The sequence below is a fragment of the Hordeum vulgare genome, chromosome 2H, assembly GCF_904849725.1.
Source record: "Hordeum vulgare subsp. vulgare chromosome 2H, MorexV3_pseudomolecules_assembly, whole genome shotgun sequence".
Taxonomy (NCBI): domain Eukaryota; kingdom Viridiplantae; phylum Streptophyta; class Magnoliopsida; order Poales; family Poaceae; genus Hordeum; species Hordeum vulgare.
The window spans coordinates 577,406,925-577,428,724 of record NC_058519.1 but is presented as its reverse complement, the minus strand read 5'-3'; the positions used below and the strand labels follow the sequence as shown (position 1 = coordinate 577,428,724).

The following is a 21,800-nucleotide window of genomic DNA, read 5'->3' as shown; positions in this document are numbered from 1 at the left end:
TCGTCAAAAATAAGAAAATGAGGTCATATAGATCACGCTCCCGCGTCATCCTTGTCACGTGGCGCAAAAATATATTTAAAAAGGGGAATGCAACACGAGGACTTCCCAGGAGGTCACCCATCCTAGTACTACTCTCGCCCAAGCACGCTTAACTTCGGAGTTCTGATGGGTTCCGGTGCTTTAGTGCTGTTATGATCGCATCCAACATGCAACTATCTATTTGTTCCTTATGCTTGCCCCAACTACTACTACTACTACTACTACTACTACTACTAGTCGTTGGGTGTCAAGCGCGGTGGGAAAAGTCACACAGTAATCGTCAAAAATAAGAAAATGAGGTCATATAGATCACGCTCCCGCGTCATCCTTGTCACGTGGCGCAAAAATATATTTAAAAAGGGGAATGCAACACGAGGACTTCCCAGGAGGTCACCAATCCTAGTACTACTCTCGCCCAAGCACGCTTAACTTCGGAGTTCTGATGGGATCCGGTGCTTTAGTGCTGGTATGATCGCATCCGACATGCAACTATCTATTTGTTCCTTATGCTTGCCCCTACTACTACTAGTCGTTGGGTGTCAAGCGCGGTGGGAAAAGTCACACAGTAATCGTCAAAAATAAGAAAATGAGGTCATATAGATCACGCTCCCGCGTCATCCTTGTCACGTGGCGCAAAAATATATTTAAAAAGGGGAATGCAACACGAGGACTTCCCAGGAGGTCACCCATCCTAGTACTACTCTCGCCCAAGCACGCTTAACTTCGGAGTTCTGATGGGATCCGGTGCTTTAGTGCTGGTATGATCGCATCCGACATGCAACTATCTATTTGTTCCTTATGCTTGCCCCTACTACTACTACTACTACTACTCCCTCCGGTCCTTTTTTCTTTGCGTTTAAGAAAAGTTGATTTTTCCCTCAATGCTCTGCGTACTAGCTTTTCTTGGCTGTTGTTTCCAACTTTACCCCTCCTTTCCAATTATTGCATGTCTCTTTCCCATGCACAGCCAACGCCTCTTTCCCATGTACAGCGCCGCAGCCACCGCCTCTTCCCAAGGAAACCAGCTGCCTACCTCTTCCTCTCCTTCCCACGGGTCTCATCTCACCCTCCCATTCTCCACATCTCACTCTCCCTTCTCCTCTACGTCCCCTCCATTTCTATGGATGAAATCCACCCATCATGGTTGTGGGAGGACAGCCAACCTGTAGAGCATAGTGAGTCCATGCATGAAAGTTTGCTCGCGGAAGACAGCTTGCTCGACGTGGACGACAGCGAGCTCGCGTACGGAGGTGTGCTCCCCACAGGCGGTGCGCTCACGAGCAGTGGTGTTCTCTCGCTCGCAGAGGGCAGCGCCCTCGCGGACGGCGACGCAGTCATGGAAGGCAGCGTGTCTGCGGATAGTGGCCTCCTGCCGCTCGCGGATGGCGACGCAGTCATGGAAGGCAGTGCGCCCACGGACGGCGACGCAGTCGTGGAAGGCGGCGCGTTCGCGGAGTGCAGCATGCACCTGAAGGACGGTGGCTTCCACGCACTTGAGCACGTCGTGCATGCGTTGGTCGACAAGGTGAACAAGCTGACCGACAAGGTGCAGCAGCTCACCGAACTGCTGCACGCGCTCGCCGTGAGGGGCATGAAGGTGGATGGTGCCAACCTGGAGGACGAGGACGGCCAACATGCGCTCGTGGATGATAGTGGCATCTACGACGGACAGAAGTGCGGCGAGATGGTCGATGGCGACCCATTGCCGCCGATCGAGCAATTCTCTGTTCCTCCCGGCGCAGAAGAGGTCAGGCTAGAACTGATGAGCATTTGCTATCGAGATATTCTGACTAAGGATGAACTGAAGGAAATTTTAAAATGATCCAACACTGATCATCGAGTAGTGCTGATGATGCATAGATGGTTCAAGTAGTGGATGTCACTTTTATCATGTGATGTTAATTTTGTTATCGATCATTGGATGTGATGTTAATTTTGTTATCGATCATTGGAGTATTTTTCTTTCGAACCAAATGTTCATTCTCATTGCAACAAAAGATGGATTACATGATCCCATTACATCAACAAGACAACATAGCACTAATCTTACATCAACAAGACAACATAGCACTAATCTTACATCAACAAGACAAAACAACACTACTCAACTAAGAATGCCCTCGCTTTGTCCACGATGGATCGATCACAAGGTAACGTCACCGGTAAGATATGAAGATGTTGAAGGACTTGCTTTCTCATGTGCGGCACCTTGTAGTGTTGACCTCCATTATCCTTGAGAACCTCACGCATGCAAGATTGTAGAGTGAGAAATATCCGGTTGCATCTCTCGGCGGGGTACTGATCAAATGCTTGGCACACCTTCATAATTATGTCATCGATGGAACCAGGAAAAAGTTTCTGGAACAATGACTGTAAGGCAACAAAGAAACCAAGATCAAGTATGTTAAGATCCGGCGAGTTCGGTGGCTGACACACCAAACGAATGTCCCACCCATCCGCTTGGGCCGCGGCAAGGAAAACCGGATCATCAACATTCACATGGGTCCTAGCATTATCTTGCTGGATGAATATAGGACGCCCACGTTCAGAAGGAGGCCACTTCGCCTTGATCGCGGGGATAACCTTGTTCACTAAGAAGTCTCTACTCACATCCCTTGTCACCTTGGGAATGACCTTTGTCACAATTGTCCCGGCTAGACGGTTAGGACTATCCCTTTTAGCCGCTTCCTGAAAAGTGAACGGCCATATTCCAATTTTACCATCAAATGTCACATTATCATTCACATCAAAGCGAGGGCGTGCTACAGCTGCGAGAAACATAACCCTCTCTATATAATTCTTGTTCTGCGTGAACCGTTCCGGTTCTTCCTCATCACCTGCTAGGTATAGCTTGAGAGACTTCTTGGTGCGATAGAACCATTTCTCATCTATATGAATGACATTGTACATTTCTTTAAAAGACGGATGTTCCTGTAGGCTCTCTTCCTGAAACTGCGAGAGGCACCACTCAACCCTACGTCTCTTGTTCAAATCAGTGAGAGTTCCCTTGATGGCATTGCTGTGGCGCCTAATCTGCTTCTCTTTAAGCCTCCTCCAAACCGTGGTTTTGGACACATTTAACTCGTTTGCGAGATCTTTGATGGTTGTTCTCTTCCTCTTGTCGACTGCCTTTATATACTCCGAGTCGATGTCTATCCTCTTACGACCACAATTTTTTGGCTTCTTGTTCAACACTCCAAGCATCCCTCCATATAACTTTCCCTTGTTCCATAAGTCCTGAACAGTTCTCTGCGGCATACCGGTCAAACGGGACACTTCTTTGGTCACTCCACGCTTCATAATGCCTAGACTTGTCCTCTCCAACAACATGCCATAGACGGTGAGCTTAGCTTTGTCACTCCACTCACGTGGCTGCTGAGGTTGTGGATTATTCCCTAAACCAAATTAAAAGTCAGATTTAGAGAAGCACATGCACATGCAGAGAGATGGAGAGAAGCACAAGCACATGCACATGCACATGCAGATTTTTATTAATTAATTGAGTCAAACCGGTGCTGGGCAAGTTTCTCACCATGCATGGGGTCACTTGCGTGAGCTTCACCATTCTCTTCGTCGTGCTCCTCGCCTCCTGCAGCATCATCATGTCCACCATTGCCGTTGCCACTACGAGCGGTGTATTCGTCTTCAACATCCTCACGTGTGGCGACGTTCAAGTCAGGAAGTTGACGCCCTCGACCGCGACCACGCCCGGCCGCACCTCTGCCATGTCCTCGTCCAGTCACGATAGGGTGCTCCGGCTGCCACTGGATCGTGCCGGCATGAGCGCGCCTGCGTCCAGCTAGGCCTAACCGTCCGCCGGCGACTTGCACGCTTCCTCTTCCGCGGTCAACGTTGCCGAGCCGACGGCCGGTCAAGCCTAGACGAGAGCGGCCATGGTTGTGGCCATGGTTTCCGCTCATACCAGCGCCGCTACTTCCGCCTTGCACCTCCACATCCGCAGGCTGGCTGGTGTCGTCGTTGCCATTGCTTCCGCTGGCTGGCTGGTTTTGCTCGACGGCTTCATTTTCTGTATTTGGTTTGGACTTTCAAAGGAAATCAAATAGAGCAGAATAAATAGAGTAAAATGAAACAAGAACAATCAGTTCGTACCGCCGTCGCTCTCCTCGAATACGTAGACATAGTTCATGTCCTCGGCGTGGCCATCATATTGATCCTCCACGTCTTCCCAGTCGATGGCCAAATTGAGATAGAAAGTAGCCATTGCATTCAAGTGGCAAGAGAGAGAGAGGAACAAAGAGAGTGGAGAGAGAATTCTGTGCGGTTCTGTTCATGACGGAGGCTAACATTTATAGACAAAACTTTTGAGTCTAACCATGGCGGTAAGCTAAATTTGGAGCTAATTCATGGCGGGCTGCTTAGTTTTGGAGGGAGTTGAAAATTTTGGCGAATTTTTTTTCAAAGAGAGAGAGAAGCGCATGCAGAAAGATGGAGAGGAGAGAGAGATGCATGCAGAACCGGAGAGAGAGAGAGAGAGATGCATGCATTAGAGATGGAGAGGAGAGAGACGCATGCAAAAAGGTGGAGAGAGGAGTTACGTGGGCACGAGAATATATGGGTGCATGCTGATGATTCACATGCATGGAGTAACTGCTCAGCGTAGCAACTCAGGGGCAAAGTAGTCCAAATTTTGCTCAGGTTTCCTCTTCTTGGTATCCGGGCTGAAGCTTAAACGCAAAGAAAAAAGGACCGGAGGGAGTACTACTACTACTACTAGTAGTCGTTGGGTGTCAAGCGCGGTGGGAAAAGTCACACAGTAATCGTCAAAAATAAGAAAATGAGGTCATATAGATCACGCTCCCGCGTCATCCTTGTCACGTGGCGCAAAAATATATTTAAAAAGGGGAATGCAACACGAGGACTTCCCAGGAGGTCACCCATCCTAGTACTACTCTCGCCCAAGCACGCTTAACTTCAAAGTTCTGATGGGATCCGGTGCTTTAGTGCTGGTATGATCGCATCCGACATGCAACTATCTATTTGTTCCTTATGCTTGCCCCTACTACTACTACTACTACTACTACTACTACTACTACTACTACTATTACTAGTCGTTGGGTGTCAAGCGCGGTGGGAAAAGTCACACAGTAATCGTCAAAAATAAGAAAATGAGGTCATATAGATCACGGTCCCGCGTCATCCTTGTCACGTGGCGCAAAAATATATTTAAAAAGGGGAATGCACCACGAGGACTTCCGAGGAGGTCACCCATCCTAGTACTACTCTCGCCCAAGCACGCTTAACTTCGGAGTTCTGATGGGATCCGGTGCTTTAGTGCTGGTATGATCGCATCCGACATGCAACTATCTATTTGTTCCTTATGCTTGCCCCTACTACTACTACTACTACTACTACTACCACTACTACTACTACTACTACTAGTCGTTGGGTGTCAAGCGCGGTGGGAAAAGTCACACAGTAATCGTCAAAAATAAGAAAATGAGGTCATATAGATCACGGTCCCGCGTCATCCTTGTCACGTGGCGCAAAAATATATTTAAAAAGGGGAATGCAACACGAGGACTTCCCAGGAGGTCACCCATCCTAGTACTACTCTCGCCCAAGCACGCTTAACTTCGGAGTTCTGATGGGATCCGGTGCTTTAGTGCTGGTATGATCGCATCCGACATGCAACTATCTATTTGTTCCTTATGCTTGCCCCTACCCCTACTACTACTACTGCCACTACTACTACTACTACTAATACTACTAGTCGTTGGGTGTCAAGCGCGGTGGGAAAAGTCACACAGTAATCGTCAAAAATAAGAAAATGAGGTCATATAGATCACGCTCCCGCGTCATCCTTGTCACGTGGCGCAAAAATATATTTAAAAAGGGGAATGCAACACGAGGACTTCCCAGGAGGTCACCCATCCTAGTACTACTCTCGCCCAAGCACGCTTAACTTCGAAGTTCTGATGGGATCCGGTGCTTTAGTGCTGGTATGATCGCATCCGACATGCAACTATCTATTTGTTCCTTATGCTTGCCCCTACTACTACTAGTCGTTGGGTGTCAAGCGCGGTGGGAAAAGTCACACAGTAATCGTCAAAAATAAGAAAATGAGGTCATATAGATCACGCTCCCGCGTCATCCTTGTCACGTGGCGCAAAAATATATTTAAAAAGGGGAATGCAACACGAGGACTTCCCACGAGGTCACCCAACCTAGTACTACTCTCGCCCAAGCACGCTTAACTTCGGAGTTCTGATGGGATCCGGTGCTTTAGTGCTGTTATGATCGCATCCGACATGCAACTATCTATTTGTTCCTTATGCTTGCCTCAACTACTACTACTACTACTACTACTACTACTACTACTACTACTACTACTACTACTACTACTACTACTAGTCGTTGGGTGTCAAGCGCGGTGGGAAAAGTCACACAGTAATCGTCAAAAATAAGAAAATGAGGTCATATAGATCACGCTCCCGCGTCATCCTTGTCACGTGGCGCAAAAATATATTTAAAAAGGGGAATGCAACACGAGGACTTCCCAGGAGGTCACCCATCCTAGTACTACTCTCGCCCAAGCACGCTTAACTTCGGAGTTCTGATGGGATCCGGTGCTTTAGTGCTGGTATGATCGCATCCGACATGCAACTATCTATTTGTTCCTTATGCTTGCCCCTACTACTACTAGTCGTTGGGTGTCAAGCGCGGTGGGAAAAGTCACACAGTAATCGTCAAAAATAAGAAAATGAGGTCATATAGATCACGCTCCCGCGTCATCCTTGTCACGTGGCGCAAAAATATATTTAAAAAGGGGAATGCAACACGAGGACTTCCCAGGAGGTCACCCATCCTAGTACTACTCTCGCCCAAGCACGCTTAACTTCGGAGTTCTAATGGGATCCGGTGCTTTAGTGCTGGTATGATCGCATCCGACATGCAACTATCTATTTGTTCCTTATGCTTGCCCCTACTACTACTACTACTACTACTACTACTAGTAGTCGTTGGGTGTCAAGCGCGGTGGGAAAAGTCACACAGTAATCGTCAAAAATAAGAAAATGAGGTCATATCGATCACGCTCCCGCGTCATCCTTGTCACGTGGCGCAAAAATATATTTAAAAAGGGGAATGCAACACTAGGACTTCCCAGGAGGTCACCCATCCTAGTACTACTCTCGCCCAAGCACGCTTAATTTCAGAGTTCTGATGGGATCCGGTGCTTTAGTGCTGGTATGTTAGCATCCGACATGCAACTATCTATTTGTTTCTTATGCTTGCCCCTACTACTACTACTACTACTACTACTACTACTACTACTACTACTAGTCGTTGGGTGTCAAGCGCGGTGGGAAAAGTCACACAATAATCGTCAAAAATAAGAAAATGAGGTCATATAGATCACGGTCCCGCGTCATCCTTGTCACGTGGCGCAAAAATATATTTAAAAAGGGGAATGCACCACGAGGACTTCCGAGGAGGTCACCCATCCTAGTACTACTCTCGCCCAAGCACGCTTAACTTCGGAGTTCTGATGGGATCCGGTGCTTTAGTGCTGGTATGATCGCATCCGACATGCAACTATCTATTTGTTCCTTATGCTTGCCCCTACTACTACTACTACTACTACTACTACTACCACTACTACAACTACTACTACTAGTCGTTGGGTGTCAAGCGCGGTGGGAAAAGTCACACAGTAATCGTCAAAAATAAGAAAATGAGGTCATATAGATCACGGTCCCGCGTCATCCTTGTCACGTGGCGCAAAAATATATTTAAAAAGGGGAATGCAACACGAGAACTTCCCAGGAGGTCACCCATCCTAGTACTACTCTCGCCCAAGCACGCTTAACTTCGGAGTTCTGATGGGATCCGGTGCTTTAGTGCTGGTATGATCGCATCCGACATGCAACTATCTATTTGTTCCTTATGCTTGCCCCTACCCCTACTACTACTACTACCACTACTACTACTACTACTAATACTACTAGTCGTTGGGTGTCAAGCGCGGTGGGAAAAGTCACACAGTAATCGTCAAAAATAAGAAAATGAGGTCATATAGATCACGCTCCCGCGTCATCCTTGTCACGTGGCGCATAAATATATTTAAAAAGGGGAATGCAACACGAGGACTTCCCAGGAGGTCACCCATCCTAGTACTACTCTCGCCCAAGCACGCTTAACTTCGAAGTTCTGATGGGATCCGGTGCTTTAGTGCTGGTATGATCGCATCCGACATGCAACTATCTATTTGTTCCTTATGCTTGCCCCTACTACTACTAGTCGTTGGGTGTCAAGCGCGGTGGGAAAAGTCACACAGTAATCGTCAAAAATAAGAAAATGAGGTCATATAGATCACGCTCCCGCGTCATCCTTGTCACGTGGCGCAAAAATATATTTAAAGGGGAATGCAACACGAGGACTTCCCAGGAGGTCACCCAACCTAGTACTACTCTCGCCCAAGCACGCTTAACTTCGGAGTTCTGATGGGATCCGGTGCTTTAGTGCTGTTATGATCGCATCCGACATGCAACTATCTATTTGTTCCTTATGCTTGCCCCAACTACTACTACTACTACTACTACTACTACTACTACTACTACTACTACTACTACTACTACTACTAGTCGTTGGGTGTCAAGCGCGGTGGAAAAAGTCACACAGTAATCGTCAAAAATAAGAAAATGAGGTCATATAGATCACGCTCCCGCGTCATCCTTGTCACGTGGCGCAAAAATATATTTAAAAAGGGGAATGCAACACGATGACTTCCCAGGAGGTCACCCATCCTAGTACTACTCTCGCCCAAGCACGCTTAACTTCGGAGTTCTGATGGGATCCGGTGCTTTAGTGCTGGTATGATCGCATCCGACATGCAACTATCTATTTGTTCCTTATGCTTGCCCCTACTACTACTAGTCGTTGGGTGTCAAGCGCGGTGGGAAAAGTCACACAGTAATCGTCAAAAATAAGAAAATGAGGTCATATAGATCACGCTCCCGCGTCATCCTTGTCACGTGGCGCAAAAATATATTTAAAAAGGGGAATGCAACACGAGGACTTCCCAGGAGGTCACCCAACCTAGTACTACTCTCGCCCAAGCACGCTTAACTTCGGAGTTCTGATGGGATCCGGTGCTTTAGTGCTGTTATGATCGCATCCGACATGCAACTATCTATTTGTTCCTTATGCTTGCCCCAACTACTACTACTCCTACTACTACTCCTACTACTACTACTACTACTACTACTACTACTACTACTACTACTACTACTAGTCGTTGGGTGTCAAGGGCGGTGGGAAAAGTCACACAGTAATCGTCAAAAATAAGAAAATGAGGTCATATAGATCACGCTCCCGCGTCATCCTTGTCACGTGGCGCAAAAATATATTTAAAAAGGGGAATGCAACACGAGGACTTCCCAGGAGGTCACCCATCCTAGTACTACTCTCGCCCAAGCACGCTTAACTTCGGAGTTCTGATGAGATCCGGTGCTTTAGTGCTGGTATGATCGCATCCAACATGCAACTATCTATTTGTTCCTTATGCTTGCCCCTACTACTACTAGTCGTTGGGTGTCAAGCGCGGTGGGAAAAGTCACACAGTAATCGTCAAAAATAAGAAAATGAGGTCATATAGATCACGCTCCCGCGTCATCCTTGTCACGTGGCGCAAAAATATATTTAAAAAGGGGAATGCAACACGAGGACTTCCCAGGAGGTCACCCATCCTAGTACAACTCTCGCCCAAGCACGCTTAACTTCGAAGTTCTGATGGGATCCGGTGCTTTAGTGCTGGTATGATCGCATCCGACATGCAACTATCTATTTGTTCCTTATGCTTGCCCCTACTACTACTAGTCGTTGGGTGTCAAGCGCGGTGGGAAAAGTCACACAGTAATCGTCAAAAATAAGAAAATGAGGTCATATAGATCACGCTCCCGCGTCATCCTTGTCACGTGGCGCAAAAATATATTTAAAAAGGGGAATGCAACACGAGGACTTCCCACGAGGTCACCCAACCTAGTACTACTCTCGCCCAAGCACGCTTAACTTCGGAGTTCTGATGGGATCCGGTGCTTTAGTGCTGTTATGATCGCATCCGACATGCAACTATCTATTTGTTCCTTATGCTTGCCTCAACTACTACTACTACTACTACTACTACTACTACTACTACTACTACTAGTAGTCGTTGGGTGTCAAGCGCGGTGGGAAAAGTCACACAGTAATCGTCAAAAATAAGAAAATGAGGTCATATAGATCACGCTCCCGCGTCATCCTTGTCACGTGGCGCAAAAATATATTTAAAAAGGGGAATGCAACACGAGGACTTCCCAGGAGGTCACCCATCCTAGTACTACTCTCGCCCAAGCACGCTTAACTTCGGAGTTCTGATGGGATCCGGTGCTTTAGTGCTGGTATGATCGCATCCGACATGCAACTATCTATTTGTTCCTTATGCTTGCCCCTACTACTACTAGTCGTTGGGTGTCAAGCGCGGTGGGAAAAGTCACACAGTAATCGTCAAAAATAAGAAAATGAGGTCATATAGATCACGCTCCCGCGTCATCCTTGTCACGTGGCGCAAAAATATATTTAAAAAGGGGAATGCAACACGAGGACTTCCCAGGAGGTCACCCATCCTAGTACTACTCTCGCCCAAGCACGCTTAACTTCGGAGTTCTGATGGGATCCGGTGCTTTAGTGCTGGTATGATCGCATCCGACATGCAACTATCTATTTGTTCCTTATGCTTGCCCCTACTACTACTACTACTACTAGTAGTAGTCGTTGGGTGTCAAGCGCGGTGGGAAAAGTCACACAGTAATCGTCAAAAATAAGAAAATGAGGTCATATCGATCACGCTCCCGCGTCATCCTTGTCACGTGGCGCAAAAATATATTTAAAAAGGGGAATGCAACACGAGGACTTCCCAGGAGGTCACCCATCCTAGTACTACTCTCGCCCAAGCACGCTTAACTTCAGAGTTCTGATGGGATCCGGTGCTTTAGTGCTGGTATGTTAGCATCCGACATGCAACTATCTATTTGTTTCTTATGCTTGCCCCTACTACTACTACTACTACTAGTACTACTACTACTACTACTACTACTAGTCGTTGGGTGTCAAGCGCGGTGGGAAAAGTCACACAATAATCGTCAAAAATAAGAAAATGAGGTCATATAGATCACGGTCCCGCGTCATCCTTGTCACGTGGCGCAAAAATATATTTAAAAAGGGGAATGCACCACGAGGACTTCCGAGGAGGTCACCCATCCTAGTACTACTCTCGCCCAAGCACGCTTAACTTCGGAGTTCTGATGGGATCCGGTGCTTTAGTGCTGGTATGATCGCATCCGACATGCAACTATCTATTTGTTCCTTATGCTTGCCCCTACTACTACTACTACTACTACTACTACCACTACTACAACTACTACTACTAGTCGTTGGGTGTCAAGCGCGGTGGGAAAAGTCACACAGTAATCGTCAAAAATAAGAAAATGAGGTCATATAGATCACGGTCCCGCGTCATCCTTGTCACGTGGCGCAAAAATATATTTAAAAAGGGGAATGCAACACGAGGACTTCCCAGGAGGTCACCCATCCTAGTACTACTCTCGCCCAAGCACGCTTAACTTCGGAGTTCTGATGGGATCCGGTGCTTTAGTGCTGGTATGATCGCATCCGACATGCAACTATCTATTTGTTCCTTATGCTTGCCCCTACCCCTACTACTACTACTACCACTACTACTACTACTACTAATACTACTAGTCGTTGGGTGTCAAGCGCGGTGGGAAAAGTCACACAGTAATCGTCAAAAATAAGAAAATGAGGTCATATAGATCACGCTCCCGCGTCATCCTTGTCACGTGGCGCAAAAATATATTTAAAAAGGGGAATGCAACACGAGGACTTCCTAGGAGGTCACCCATCCTAGTACTACTCTCGCCCAAGCACGCTTAACTTCGAAGTTCTGATGGGATCCGGTGCTTTAGTGCTGGTATGATCGCATCCGACATGCAACTATCTATTTGTTCCTTATGCTTGCCCCTACTACTACTAGTCGTTGGGTGTCAAGCGCGGTGGGAAAAGTCACACAGTAATCGTCAAAAATAAGAAAATGAGGTCATATAGATCACGCTCCCGCGTCATCCTTGTCACGTGGCGCAAAAATATATTTAAAAAGGGGAATGCAACACGAGGACTTCCCAGGAGGTCACCCAACCTAGTACTACTCTCGCCCAAGCACGCTTAACTTCGGAGTTCTGATGGGATCCGGTGCTTTAGTGCTGGTATGATCGCATCCGACATGCAACTATCTATTTGTTCCTTATGCTTGCCCCAACTACTACTACTACTACTACTACTAGTACTACTACTACTACTACTACTACTACTACTAGTCGTTGGGTGTCAAGCGCGGTGGAAAAAGTCACACAGTAATCGTCAAAAATAAGAAAATGAGGTCATATAGATCACGCTCCCGCGTCATCCTTGTCACGTGGCGCAAAAATATATTTAAAAAGGGGAATGCAACACGAGGACTTCCCAGGAGGTCACCCATCCTAGTACTACTCTCGCCCAAGCACGCTTAACTTCGAAGTTCTGATGGGATCCGGTGCTTTAGTGCTGGTATGATCGCATCCGACATGCAACTATCTATTTGTTCCTTATGCTTGCCCCTACTACTACTAGTCGTTGGGTGTCAAGCGCGGTGGGAAAAGTCACACAGTAATCGTCAAAAATAAGAAAATGAGGTCATATAGATCACGCTCCCGCGTCATCCTTGTCACGTGGCGCAAAAATATATTTAAAAAGGGGAATGCAACACGAGGACTTCCCAGGAGGTCACCCAACCTAGTACTACTCTCGCCCAAGCACGCTTAACTTCGGAGTTCTGATGGGATCCGGTGCTTTAGTGCTGTTATGATCGCATCCGACATGCAACTATCTATTTGTTCCTTATGCTTGCCCCAACTACTACTACTACTACTACTACTACTACTACTACTACTACTACTACTACTACTAGTCGATGGGTGTCAAGCGCGGTGGGAAAAGTCACACAGTAATCGTCAAAAATAAGAAAATGAGGTCATATAGATCACGCTCCCGCGTCATCCTTGTCACGTGGCGCAAAAATATATTTAAAAAGGGGAATGCAACACGAGGACTTCCCAGGAGGTCACCCATCCTAGTACTACTCTCGCCCAAGCACGCTTAACTTCGGAGTTCTGATGGGATCCGGTGCTTTAGTGCTGGTATGATCGCATCCAACATGCAACTATCTATTTGTTCCTTATGCTTGCCCCTACTACTACTAGTCGTTGGGTGTCAAGCGCGGTGGGAAAAGTCACACAGTAATCGTCAAAAATAAGAAAATGAGGTCATATAGATCACGCTCCCGCGTCATCCTTGTCACGTGGCGCAAAAATATATTTAAAAAGGGGAATGCAACACGAGGACTTCCCAGGAGGTCACCCATCCTAGTACTACTCTCGCCCAAGCACGCTTAACTTTGAAGTTCTGATGGGATCCGGTGCTTTAGTGCTGGTATGATCGCATCCGACATGCAACTATCTATTTGTTCCTTATGCTTGCCCCTACTACTACTAGTCGTTGGGTGTCAAGCGCGGTGGGAAAAGTCACACAGTAATCGTCAAAAATAAGAAAATGAGGTCATATAGATCACGCTCCCGCGTCATCCTTGTCACGTGGCGCAAAAATATATTTAAAAAGGGGAATGCAACACGAGGACTTCCCAGGAGGTCACCCAACCTAGTACTACTCTCGCCCAAGCACGCTTAACTTCGGAGTTTTGATGGGATCCGGTGCTTTAGTGCTGGTATGATCGCATCCGACATGCAACTATCTATTTGTTCCTTATGCTTGCCCCTACCCCTACTACTACTACTACCACTACTACTACTACTACTAATACTACTAGTCGTTGGGTGTCAAGCGCGGTGGGAAAAGTCACACAGTAATCGTCAAAAATAAGAAAATGAGGTCATATAGATCACGCTCCCGCGTCATCCTTGTCACGTGGCGCAAAAATATATTTAAAAAGGGGAATGCAACACGAGGACTTCCTAGGAGGTCACCCATCCTAGTACTACTCTCGCCCAAGCACGCTTAACTTCGAAGTTCTGATGGGATCCGGTGCTTTAGTGCTGGTATGATCGCATCCGACATGCAACTATCTATTTGTTCCTTATGCTTGCCCCTACTACTACTAGTCGTTGGGTGTCAAGCGCGGTGGGAAAAGTCACACAGTAATCGTCAAAAATAAGAAAATGAGGTCATATAGATCACGCTCCCGCGTCATCCTTGTCACGTGGCGCAAAAATATATTTAAAAAGGGGAATGCAACACGAGGACTTCCCAGGAGGTCACCCAACCTAGTACTACTCTCGCCCAAGCACGCTTAACTTCGGAGTTCTGATGGGATCCGGTGCTTTAGTGCTGGTATGATCGCATCCGACATGCAACTATCTATTTGTTCCTTATGCTTGCCCCAACTACTACTACTACTACTACTACTACTACTACTACTACTACTACTAGTCGTTGGGTGTCAAGCGCGGTGGAAAAAGTCACACAGTAATCGTCAAAAATAAGAAAATGAGGTCATATAGATCACGCTCCCGCGTCATCCTTGTCACGTGGCGCAAAAATATATTTAAAAAGGGGAATGCAACACGAGGACTTCCCAGGAGGTCACCCATCCTAGTACTACTCTCGCCCAAGCACGCTTAACTTCGAAGTTCTGATGGGATCCGGTGCTTTAGTGCTGGTATGATCGCATCCGACATGCAACTATCTATTTGTTCCTTATGCTTGCCCCTACTACTACTAGTCGTTGGGTGTCAAGCGCGGTGGGAAAAGTCACACAGTAATCGTCAAAAATAAGAAAATGAGGTCATATAGATCACGCTCCCGCGTCATCCTTGTCACGTGGCGCAAAAATATATTTAAAAAGGGGAATGCAACACGAGGACTTCCCAGGAGGTCACCCAACCTAGTACTACTCTCGCCCAAGCACGCTTAACTTCGGAGTTCTGATGGGATCCGGTGCTTTAGTGCTGTTATGATCGCATCCGACATGCAACTATCTATTTGTTCCTTATGCTTGCCCCAACTACTACTACTACTACTACTACTACTACTACTACTACTACTACTACTACTACTACTACTACTAGTCGTTGGGTGTCAAGCGCGGTGGGAAAAGTCACACAGTAATCGTCAAAAATAAGAAAATGAGGTCATATAGATCACGCTCCCGCGTCATCCTTGTCACGTGGCGCAAAAATATATTTAAAAAGGGGAATGCAACACGAGGACTTCCCAGGAGGTCACCCATCCTAGTACTACTCTCGCCCAAGCACGCTTAACTTCGGAGTTCTGATGGGATCCGGTGCTTTAGTGCTGGTATGATCGCATCCAACATGCAACTATCTATTTGTTCCTTATGCTTGCCCCTACTACTACTAGTCGTTGGGTGTCAAGCGCGGTGGGAAAAGTCACACAGTAATCGTCAAAAATAAGAAAATGAGGTCATATAGATCACGCTCCCGCGTCATCCTTGTCACGTGGCGCAAAAATATATTTAAAAAGGGGAATGCAACACGAGGACTTCCCAGGAGGTCACCCAACCTAGTACTACTCTCGCCCAAGCACGCTTAACTTCGGAGTTTTGATGGGATCCGGTGCTTTAGTGCTGTTATGATCGCATCCGACATGCAACTATCTATTTGTTCCTTATGCTTGCCCCAACTACTACTACTACTACTACTACTACTACTACTACTACTACTACTACTACTACTACTACTACTACTACTACTACTACTACTACTACTACTACTACTACTAGTCGTTGGGTGTCAAGCGCGGTGGAAAAAGTCACACAGTAATCGTCAAAAATAAGAAAATGAGGTCATATAGATCACGCTCCCGCGTCATCCTTGTCACGTGGCGCAAAAATATATTTAAAAAGGGGAATGCAACACGAGGACTTCCCAGGAGGTCACCCATCCTAGTACTACTCTCGCCCAAGCACGCTTAACTTCGGAGTTCTGATGGGATCCGGTGGTTTAGTGCTGGTATGATCGCACCCGACATGCAACTATCTATTTGTTCCTTATGCTTGCCCCTACTACTACTAGTCGTTGGGTGTCAAGCGCGGTGGGAAAAGTCACACAGTAATCGTCAAAAATAAGAAAATGAGGTCATATAGATCACGCTCCCGCGTCATCCTTGTCACGTGGCGCAAAAATATATTTAAAAAGGGGAATGCAACACGAGGACTTCCCAGGAGGTCACCCAACCTAGTACTACTCTCGCCCAAGCACGCTTAACTTCGGAGTTCTGATGGGATCCGGTGCTTTAGTGCTGTTATGATCGCATCCGACATGCAACTATCTATTTGTTCCTTATGCTTGCCCCAACTACTACTACTACTACTACTACTACTACTACTACTACTACTACTACTACTACTACTACTACTACTAGTCGTTGGGTGTCAAGCGCGGTGGGAAAAGTCACACAGTAATCGTCAAAAATAAGAAAATGAGGTCATATAGATCACGCTCCCGCGTCATCCTTGTCACGTGGCGCAAAAATATATTTAAAAAGGGGAATGCAACACGAGGACTTCCCAGGAGGTCATCCATCCTAGTACTACTCTCGCCCAAGCACGCTTAACTTCGGAGTTCTGATGGGATCCGGTGCTTTAGTGCTGGTATGATCGCATCCGACATGCAACTATCTATTTGTTCCTTATGCTTGCCCCTACTACTACTAGTCGTTGGGTGTCAAGCGCGGTGGGAAAAGTCACACAGTAATCGTCAAAAATAAGAAAATGAGGTCATATAGATCACGCTCCCGCGTCATCCTTGTCACGTGGCGCAAAAATATATTTAAAAAGGGGAATGCAACACGAGGACTTCTGAGGAGGTCACCCATCCTAGTACTACTCTCGCCCAAGCACGCTTAACTTCGGAGTTCTGATGGGATCCGGTGCTTTAGTGCTGGTATGATCGCATCCGACATGCAACTATCTATTTGTTCCTTATGCTTGCCCCTACTACTACTACTACTACTACTACTACTACTACTACTAGTAGTCGTTGGGTGTCAAGCGCGGTGGGAAAAGTCACACAGTAATCGTCAAAAATAAGAAAATGAGGTCATATAGATCACGCTCCCGCGTCATCCTTGTCACGTGGCGCAAAAATATATTTAAAAAGGGGAATGCAACACGAGGACTTCCCAGGAGGTCACCCATCCTAGTACTACTCTCGCCCAAGCACGCTTAACTTCAGAGTTCTGATGGGATCCGGTGCTTTAGTGCTGGTATGTTAGCATCCGACATGCAACTATCTATTTGTTCCTTATGCTTGCCCCTACTACTACTACTACTACTACTACTACTACTACTACTACTACTACTACTACTACTACTACTAGTCGTTGGGTGTCAAGCGCGGTGGGAAAAGTCACACAGTAATCGTCAAAAATAAGAAAATGAGGTCATATAGATCACGGTCCCGCGTCATCCTTGTCACGTGGCGCAAAAATATATTTAAAAAGGGGAATGCACCACGAGGACTTCCGAGGAGGTCACCCATCCTAGTACTACTCTCGCCCAAGCACGCTTAACTTCGGAGTTCTGATGGGATCCGGTGCTTTAGTGCTGGTATGATCGCATCCGACATGCAACTATCTATTTGTTCCTTATGCTTGCCCCTACTACTACTACTACTACTAGTCGTTGGGTGTCAAGCGCGGTGGGAAAAGTCACACAGTAATCGTCAAAAATAAGAAAATGAGGTCATATAGATCACGGTCCCGCGTCATCCTTGTCACGTGGCGCAAAAATATATTTAAAAAGGGGAATGCAACACGAGGACTTCCCAGGAGGTCACCCATCCTAGTACTACTCTTGCCCAAGCACGCTTAACTTCAGAGTTCTGATGGGATCCGGTGCTTTAGTGCTGGTATGATCGCATCCGACATGCAACTATCTATTTGTTCCTTATGCTTGCCCCTACTACTACTACTACTACTACTACTACTAGTCGTTGGGTGTCAAGCGGGGTGGGAAAAGTCACACAGTAATCGTCAAAAATAAGAAAATGAGGTCATATAGATCACGCTCCCGCGTCATCCTTGTCACGTGGCGCAAAAATATATTTAAAAAGGGGAATGCAACACGAGGACTTCCCAGGAGGTCACCCATCCTAGTACTACTCTCGCCCAAGCACGCTTAACTTCGGAGTTCTAATGGGATCCGGTGCTTTAGTGCTGGTATGATCGCATCCGACATGCAACTATCTATTTGTTCCTTATGCTTGCCCCTACTACTACTAGTACTAGTACTACTACTACTACTACTACTACTACTACTAGTCGTTGGGTGTCAAGCGCGGTGGGAAAAGTCACACAGTAATCGTCAAAAATAAGAAAATGAGGTCATATAGATCACGGTCCCGCGTCATCCTTGTCACGTGGCGCGAAAATATATTTAAAAAGGGGAATGCAACACGAGGACTTCCCAGGAGGTCACCCATCCTAGTACTACTCTCGCCCAAGCACGCTTAACTTCGGAGTTCTGATGGGATCCGGTGCTTTAGTGCTGGTATGATCGCATCCGACATGCAACTATCTATTTGTTCCTTATGCTTGCCCCTACTACTACTACTACTACTAGTCGTTGGGTGTCAAGCGCGGTGGGAAAAGTCACACAGTAATCGTCAAAAATAAGAAAATGAGGTTATATAGATCACGGTCCCGCGTCATCCTTGTCACGTGGCGCAAAAATATATTTAAAAAGGGGAATGCAACACGAGGACTTCCCAGGAGGTCACCCAGGGAATGCAACACGAGGACTTCCCAGGAGGTCACCCATCCTAGTACTACTCTCGCCCTACTACTACTACTACTACTAGTCGTTGGGTGTCAAGCGCGGTGGGAAAAGTCACACAGTAATCGTCAAAAATAAGAAAATGAGGTCATATAGATCACGGTCCCGCGTCATCCTTGTCACGTGGCGCAAAAATATATTTAAAAAGGGGAATGCAACACGAGGACTTCCCAGGAGGTCACCCAACCTAGTACTACTCTCGCCCAAGCACGCTTAACTTCGGAGTTCTGATGGGATCCGGTGCTTTAGTGCTGTTATGATCGCATCCGACATGCAACTATCTATTTGTTCCTTATGCTTGCCCCAACTACTACTACTACTACTACTACTACTACTACTACTACTACTAGTCGTTGGGTGTCAAGCGCGGTGGGAAAAGTCACAGAGTAATCGTCAAAAATAAGAAAATGAGGTCATATAGATCACGCTCCCGCGTCATCCTTGTCACGTGGCGCAAAAATATATTTAAAAAGGGGAATGCAACACGAGGACTTCCCAGGAGGTCACCCATCCTAGTACTACTCTCGCCCTACTACTACTACTACTACTACTACTACTACTACTACTACTACTAGTCGTTGGGTGTCAAGCGCGGTGGGAAAAGTCACACAGTAATCGTCAAAAATAAGAAAATGAGGTCATATAGATCACGGTCCCGCGTCATCCTTGTCACGTGGCGTAAAAATATATTTAAAAAGGGGAATGCAACATGAGTTCTGATGGGATCCGGTGCTTTAGTGCTGGTATGATCGCATCCGACATGCAACTATCTATTTGTTCCTTATGCTTGCCCCTACTACTACTACTACTACTACTACTACTACTACTACTACTACTAGTCGTTGGGTGTCAAGCGCGGTGGGAAAAGTCACACAGTAATCGTCAAAAATAAGAAAATGAGGTCATATAGATCACGTTCCCGCGTCATCCTTGTCACGTGGCGCAAAAATATATTTAAAAAGGGGAATGCAACACGAGGACTTCCGAGGAGGTCACCCATCCTAGTACTACTCTCGCCCAAGCACGCTTAACTTCGGAGTTCTGATGGGATCCGGTGCTTTAGTGCTGGTATGATCGCATCCGACATGCAACTATCTATTTGTTCCTTATGCTTGCCCCTACTACTACTACTACTAGTCGTTGGGTGTCAAGCGCGGTGGGAAAAGTCACACAGTAATCGTCAAAAATAAGAAAATGAGGTTATATAGATCACGGTCCCGCGTCATCCTTGTCACGTGGCGCAAAAATATATTTAAAAAGGGGAATGCAACACGAGGACTTCCCAGGAGGTCACCCAGGGAATGCAACACGAGGACTTCCCAGGAGGTCACCCATCCTAGTACTACTCTCGCCCTACTACTACTACTACTACTACTACTACTACTACTACTACTACTACTACTAGTCGTTGGGTGTCAAGCGCGGTGGGAAAAGTCACACAGTAATCGTCAAAAATAAGAAAATGAGGTCATATAGATCACGGTCCCGCGTCATCCTTGTCACGTGGCGCAAAAATATATTTAAAAAGGGGAATGCAACACGAGGACTTCCCAGGAGGTCACCCATCCTAGTACTACTCTCGCCCAAGCACGCTTAACTTCGGAGTTCTGATGGGATCCGGTGCTTTAGTGCTGGTATGATCGCATCCGACATGCAACTATCTATTTGTTCCTTATGCTTGCCCCTACTACTACTACTACTACTACTACTACTACCACTACTACTACTACTACTAGTTGTTGGGTGTCAAGCGCGGTGGGAAAGTCACACAGTAATCGTCAAAAATAAGAAAATGAGGTCATATAGATCACGCTCCCGCGTCATCCTTGTCACGTGGCGCAAAAATATATTTAAAAAGGGGAATGCAACACGAGGACTTCCGAGGAGGTCACCCATCCTAGTACTACTCTCGCCCTACTACTACTACTACTACTACTACTACTACTACTAGTCGTTGGGTGTCAAGCGCGGTGGGAAAAGTCACATAGTAATCGTCAAAAATAAGAAAATGAGGTCATATAGATCACGGTCCCGCGTCATCCTTGTCACGTGGCGTAAAAATATATTTAAAAAGGGGAATGCAACATGAGGACTTCCCAGGAGGTCACCCATCCTAGTACTACTCTCGCCCAAGCACGCTTAACTTCGGAGTTCTAATGGGATCTGGTGCTTTAGTGCTAGTATGATCGCATCCGACATGCAACTATCTATTTGTTCCTTATGCTTGCCCCTACTACTACTACTACTACTACTACTACTACTACTACTAGTCGTTGGGTGTCAAGCGCGGTGGGAAAAGTCACACAGTAATCTTCAAAAATAAGAAAATGAGGTCATATAGATCACGCTCCCGCGTCATCCTTGTCACGTGGCGCAAAAATATATTTAAAAAGGGGAATGCAACACGAGGACTTCCCAGGAGGTCACCCATCCTAGTACTACTCTCGCCCAAGCACGCTTAACTTCGGAGTTCTGATGGGATCCGGTGCTTTAGTGCTGGTATGATCGCATCCGACATGCAACTATCTATTTGTTCCTTATGCTTGCCCCTACTACTACTACTACTACTACTAATACTACTACTAGTCGTTGGGTGTCAAGCGCGGTGGGAAAAGTCACACAGTAATCGTCAAAAATAAGAAAATGAAGTCATATAGATCACGGTCCCGCGTCATCCTTGTCACGTGGCGCGAAAATATATTGAAAAAGGGGAATGCAACACGAGGACTTCCCAGGAGGTCACCCATCCTAGTACTACTCTCGCCCAAGCACGCTTAACTTCGGAGTTCTGATGGGATCCGGTGCTTTAGTGCTGGTATGATCGCATCCGACATGCAACTAT

General features: G+C 46.6%; 53 non-coding genes across 53 annotated transcripts; all 53 read right to left on the bottom strand.

Moving 5' to 3' along the window:
- Positions 1 to 84: 84 nt before the first annotated feature.
- Positions 85 to 203, bottom strand: LOC123431863. Its single transcript, XR_006623459.1, has one exon. It is a non-coding gene; the product is annotated as a 5S ribosomal RNA (ribosomal RNA).
- A 197-nt stretch (positions 204 to 400) lies between these two features.
- On the bottom strand, positions 401 to 519 carry LOC123438136. Its single transcript, XR_006629295.1, has one exon. It is a non-coding gene; the product is annotated as a 5S ribosomal RNA (ribosomal RNA).
- A 173-nt stretch (positions 520 to 692) lies between these two features.
- On the bottom strand, positions 693 to 811 carry LOC123434627. Its single transcript, XR_006625908.1, has one exon. It is a non-coding gene; the product is annotated as a 5S ribosomal RNA (ribosomal RNA).
- Positions 812 to 4,901: 4,090 nt separating this feature from the next.
- Positions 4,902 to 5,020, bottom strand: LOC123438202. Its single transcript, XR_006629359.1, has one exon. It is a non-coding gene; the product is annotated as a 5S ribosomal RNA (ribosomal RNA).
- Positions 5,021 to 5,232: 212 nt separating this feature from the next.
- On the bottom strand, positions 5,233 to 5,351 carry LOC123438357. Its single transcript, XR_006629504.1, has one exon. It is a non-coding gene; the product is annotated as a 5S ribosomal RNA (ribosomal RNA).
- Positions 5,352 to 5,563: 212 nt separating this feature from the next.
- LOC123434626 lies at positions 5,564 to 5,682 on the bottom strand. The gene has a single exon (XR_006625907.1). It is a non-coding gene; the product is annotated as a 5S ribosomal RNA (ribosomal RNA).
- A 212-nt stretch (positions 5,683 to 5,894) lies between these two features.
- On the bottom strand, positions 5,895 to 6,013 carry LOC123436590. Its single transcript, XR_006627807.1, has one exon. It is a non-coding gene; the product is annotated as a 5S ribosomal RNA (ribosomal RNA).
- Positions 6,014 to 6,186: 173 nt separating this feature from the next.
- On the bottom strand, positions 6,187 to 6,305 carry LOC123431606. Its single transcript, XR_006623197.1, has one exon. It is a non-coding gene; the product is annotated as a 5S ribosomal RNA (ribosomal RNA).
- Positions 6,306 to 6,535: 230 nt separating this feature from the next.
- LOC123434625 lies at positions 6,536 to 6,654 on the bottom strand. Its single transcript, XR_006625906.1, has one exon. It is a non-coding gene; the product is annotated as a 5S ribosomal RNA (ribosomal RNA).
- A 173-nt stretch (positions 6,655 to 6,827) lies between these two features.
- LOC123435059 lies at positions 6,828 to 6,946 on the bottom strand. The gene has a single exon (XR_006626321.1). It is a non-coding gene; the product is annotated as a 5S ribosomal RNA (ribosomal RNA).
- Positions 6,947 to 7,140: 194 nt separating this feature from the next.
- LOC123433228 lies at positions 7,141 to 7,259 on the bottom strand. The gene has a single exon (XR_006624766.1). It is a non-coding gene; the product is annotated as a 5S ribosomal RNA (ribosomal RNA).
- A 206-nt stretch (positions 7,260 to 7,465) lies between these two features.
- On the bottom strand, positions 7,466 to 7,584 carry LOC123438356. Its single transcript, XR_006629503.1, has one exon. It is a non-coding gene; the product is annotated as a 5S ribosomal RNA (ribosomal RNA).
- A 215-nt stretch (positions 7,585 to 7,799) lies between these two features.
- Positions 7,800 to 7,918, bottom strand: LOC123437320. Its single transcript, XR_006628507.1, has one exon. It is a non-coding gene; the product is annotated as a 5S ribosomal RNA (ribosomal RNA).
- Positions 7,919 to 8,130: 212 nt separating this feature from the next.
- On the bottom strand, positions 8,131 to 8,249 carry LOC123436589. Its single transcript, XR_006627806.1, has one exon. It is a non-coding gene; the product is annotated as a 5S ribosomal RNA (ribosomal RNA).
- A 171-nt stretch (positions 8,250 to 8,420) lies between these two features.
- LOC123438701 lies at positions 8,421 to 8,539 on the bottom strand. The gene has a single exon (XR_006629828.1). It is a non-coding gene; the product is annotated as a 5S ribosomal RNA (ribosomal RNA).
- Positions 8,540 to 8,766: 227 nt separating this feature from the next.
- Positions 8,767 to 8,885, bottom strand: LOC123437811. Its single transcript, XR_006628979.1, has one exon. It is a non-coding gene; the product is annotated as a 5S ribosomal RNA (ribosomal RNA).
- Positions 8,886 to 9,058: 173 nt separating this feature from the next.
- LOC123438700 lies at positions 9,059 to 9,177 on the bottom strand. Its single transcript, XR_006629827.1, has one exon. It is a non-coding gene; the product is annotated as a 5S ribosomal RNA (ribosomal RNA).
- Positions 9,178 to 9,416: 239 nt separating this feature from the next.
- On the bottom strand, positions 9,417 to 9,535 carry LOC123435346. Its single transcript, XR_006626601.1, has one exon. It is a non-coding gene; the product is annotated as a 5S ribosomal RNA (ribosomal RNA).
- A 173-nt stretch (positions 9,536 to 9,708) lies between these two features.
- On the bottom strand, positions 9,709 to 9,827 carry LOC123437998. The gene has a single exon (XR_006629157.1). It is a non-coding gene; the product is annotated as a 5S ribosomal RNA (ribosomal RNA).
- A 173-nt stretch (positions 9,828 to 10,000) lies between these two features.
- Positions 10,001 to 10,119, bottom strand: LOC123431605. The gene has a single exon (XR_006623196.1). It is a non-coding gene; the product is annotated as a 5S ribosomal RNA (ribosomal RNA).
- A 212-nt stretch (positions 10,120 to 10,331) lies between these two features.
- LOC123434624 lies at positions 10,332 to 10,450 on the bottom strand. Its single transcript, XR_006625905.1, has one exon. It is a non-coding gene; the product is annotated as a 5S ribosomal RNA (ribosomal RNA).
- A 173-nt stretch (positions 10,451 to 10,623) lies between these two features.
- LOC123434622 lies at positions 10,624 to 10,742 on the bottom strand. Its single transcript, XR_006625904.1, has one exon. It is a non-coding gene; the product is annotated as a 5S ribosomal RNA (ribosomal RNA).
- Positions 10,743 to 10,930: 188 nt separating this feature from the next.
- Positions 10,931 to 11,049, bottom strand: LOC123432150. Its single transcript, XR_006623747.1, has one exon. It is a non-coding gene; the product is annotated as a 5S ribosomal RNA (ribosomal RNA).
- Positions 11,050 to 11,258: 209 nt separating this feature from the next.
- LOC123438355 lies at positions 11,259 to 11,377 on the bottom strand. Its single transcript, XR_006629502.1, has one exon. It is a non-coding gene; the product is annotated as a 5S ribosomal RNA (ribosomal RNA).
- A 212-nt stretch (positions 11,378 to 11,589) lies between these two features.
- Positions 11,590 to 11,708, bottom strand: LOC123434620. The gene has a single exon (XR_006625902.1). It is a non-coding gene; the product is annotated as a 5S ribosomal RNA (ribosomal RNA).
- A 212-nt stretch (positions 11,709 to 11,920) lies between these two features.
- On the bottom strand, positions 11,921 to 12,039 carry LOC123438018. The gene has a single exon (XR_006629178.1). It is a non-coding gene; the product is annotated as a 5S ribosomal RNA (ribosomal RNA).
- A 173-nt stretch (positions 12,040 to 12,212) lies between these two features.
- LOC123435217 lies at positions 12,213 to 12,331 on the bottom strand. Its single transcript, XR_006626475.1, has one exon. It is a non-coding gene; the product is annotated as a 5S ribosomal RNA (ribosomal RNA).
- A 221-nt stretch (positions 12,332 to 12,552) lies between these two features.
- LOC123436588 lies at positions 12,553 to 12,671 on the bottom strand. Its single transcript, XR_006627805.1, has one exon. It is a non-coding gene; the product is annotated as a 5S ribosomal RNA (ribosomal RNA).
- A 173-nt stretch (positions 12,672 to 12,844) lies between these two features.
- On the bottom strand, positions 12,845 to 12,963 carry LOC123438699. Its single transcript, XR_006629826.1, has one exon. It is a non-coding gene; the product is annotated as a 5S ribosomal RNA (ribosomal RNA).
- A 218-nt stretch (positions 12,964 to 13,181) lies between these two features.
- LOC123434619 lies at positions 13,182 to 13,300 on the bottom strand. Its single transcript, XR_006625901.1, has one exon. It is a non-coding gene; the product is annotated as a 5S ribosomal RNA (ribosomal RNA).
- Positions 13,301 to 13,473: 173 nt separating this feature from the next.
- LOC123438390 lies at positions 13,474 to 13,592 on the bottom strand. Its single transcript, XR_006629534.1, has one exon. It is a non-coding gene; the product is annotated as a 5S ribosomal RNA (ribosomal RNA).
- A 173-nt stretch (positions 13,593 to 13,765) lies between these two features.
- LOC123438518 lies at positions 13,766 to 13,884 on the bottom strand. The gene has a single exon (XR_006629655.1). It is a non-coding gene; the product is annotated as a 5S ribosomal RNA (ribosomal RNA).
- A 212-nt stretch (positions 13,885 to 14,096) lies between these two features.
- LOC123438017 lies at positions 14,097 to 14,215 on the bottom strand. Its single transcript, XR_006629177.1, has one exon. It is a non-coding gene; the product is annotated as a 5S ribosomal RNA (ribosomal RNA).
- A 173-nt stretch (positions 14,216 to 14,388) lies between these two features.
- Positions 14,389 to 14,507, bottom strand: LOC123435216. Its single transcript, XR_006626474.1, has one exon. It is a non-coding gene; the product is annotated as a 5S ribosomal RNA (ribosomal RNA).
- A 209-nt stretch (positions 14,508 to 14,716) lies between these two features.
- On the bottom strand, positions 14,717 to 14,835 carry LOC123436587. Its single transcript, XR_006627803.1, has one exon. It is a non-coding gene; the product is annotated as a 5S ribosomal RNA (ribosomal RNA).
- Positions 14,836 to 15,008: 173 nt separating this feature from the next.
- Positions 15,009 to 15,127, bottom strand: LOC123438698. The gene has a single exon (XR_006629825.1). It is a non-coding gene; the product is annotated as a 5S ribosomal RNA (ribosomal RNA).
- Positions 15,128 to 15,354: 227 nt separating this feature from the next.
- Positions 15,355 to 15,473, bottom strand: LOC123434618. Its single transcript, XR_006625900.1, has one exon. It is a non-coding gene; the product is annotated as a 5S ribosomal RNA (ribosomal RNA).
- Positions 15,474 to 15,646: 173 nt separating this feature from the next.
- Positions 15,647 to 15,765, bottom strand: LOC123432684. The gene has a single exon (XR_006624256.1). It is a non-coding gene; the product is annotated as a 5S ribosomal RNA (ribosomal RNA).
- A 263-nt stretch (positions 15,766 to 16,028) lies between these two features.
- On the bottom strand, positions 16,029 to 16,147 carry LOC123437154. Its single transcript, XR_006628350.1, has one exon. It is a non-coding gene; the product is annotated as a 5S ribosomal RNA (ribosomal RNA).
- A 173-nt stretch (positions 16,148 to 16,320) lies between these two features.
- Positions 16,321 to 16,439, bottom strand: LOC123438697. The gene has a single exon (XR_006629824.1). It is a non-coding gene; the product is annotated as a 5S ribosomal RNA (ribosomal RNA).
- A 230-nt stretch (positions 16,440 to 16,669) lies between these two features.
- On the bottom strand, positions 16,670 to 16,788 carry LOC123435985. The gene has a single exon (XR_006627226.1). It is a non-coding gene; the product is annotated as a 5S ribosomal RNA (ribosomal RNA).
- Positions 16,789 to 16,961: 173 nt separating this feature from the next.
- LOC123437101 lies at positions 16,962 to 17,080 on the bottom strand. Its single transcript, XR_006628300.1, has one exon. It is a non-coding gene; the product is annotated as a 5S ribosomal RNA (ribosomal RNA).
- A 203-nt stretch (positions 17,081 to 17,283) lies between these two features.
- On the bottom strand, positions 17,284 to 17,402 carry LOC123432149. The gene has a single exon (XR_006623746.1). It is a non-coding gene; the product is annotated as a 5S ribosomal RNA (ribosomal RNA).
- A 224-nt stretch (positions 17,403 to 17,626) lies between these two features.
- Positions 17,627 to 17,745, bottom strand: LOC123438354. The gene has a single exon (XR_006629501.1). It is a non-coding gene; the product is annotated as a 5S ribosomal RNA (ribosomal RNA).
- Positions 17,746 to 17,927: 182 nt separating this feature from the next.
- LOC123438333 lies at positions 17,928 to 18,046 on the bottom strand. The gene has a single exon (XR_006629482.1). It is a non-coding gene; the product is annotated as a 5S ribosomal RNA (ribosomal RNA).
- A 191-nt stretch (positions 18,047 to 18,237) lies between these two features.
- LOC123435058 lies at positions 18,238 to 18,356 on the bottom strand. Its single transcript, XR_006626320.1, has one exon. It is a non-coding gene; the product is annotated as a 5S ribosomal RNA (ribosomal RNA).
- A 212-nt stretch (positions 18,357 to 18,568) lies between these two features.
- Positions 18,569 to 18,687, bottom strand: LOC123434617. The gene has a single exon (XR_006625899.1). It is a non-coding gene; the product is annotated as a 5S ribosomal RNA (ribosomal RNA).
- A 420-nt stretch (positions 18,688 to 19,107) lies between these two features.
- Positions 19,108 to 19,226, bottom strand: LOC123438696. Its single transcript, XR_006629823.1, has one exon. It is a non-coding gene; the product is annotated as a 5S ribosomal RNA (ribosomal RNA).
- A 695-nt stretch (positions 19,227 to 19,921) lies between these two features.
- On the bottom strand, positions 19,922 to 20,040 carry LOC123436295. Its single transcript, XR_006627525.1, has one exon. It is a non-coding gene; the product is annotated as a 5S ribosomal RNA (ribosomal RNA).
- A 447-nt stretch (positions 20,041 to 20,487) lies between these two features.
- Positions 20,488 to 20,606, bottom strand: LOC123434616. Its single transcript, XR_006625898.1, has one exon. It is a non-coding gene; the product is annotated as a 5S ribosomal RNA (ribosomal RNA).
- Positions 20,607 to 21,033: 427 nt separating this feature from the next.
- Positions 21,034 to 21,152, bottom strand: LOC123432605. The gene has a single exon (XR_006624180.1). It is a non-coding gene; the product is annotated as a 5S ribosomal RNA (ribosomal RNA).
- Positions 21,153 to 21,352: 200 nt separating this feature from the next.
- LOC123434614 lies at positions 21,353 to 21,471 on the bottom strand. The gene has a single exon (XR_006625896.1). It is a non-coding gene; the product is annotated as a 5S ribosomal RNA (ribosomal RNA).
- A 197-nt stretch (positions 21,472 to 21,668) lies between these two features.
- On the bottom strand, positions 21,669 to 21,787 carry LOC123434613. Its single transcript, XR_006625895.1, has one exon. It is a non-coding gene; the product is annotated as a 5S ribosomal RNA (ribosomal RNA).
- Positions 21,788 to 21,800: the final 13 nt, after the last annotated feature.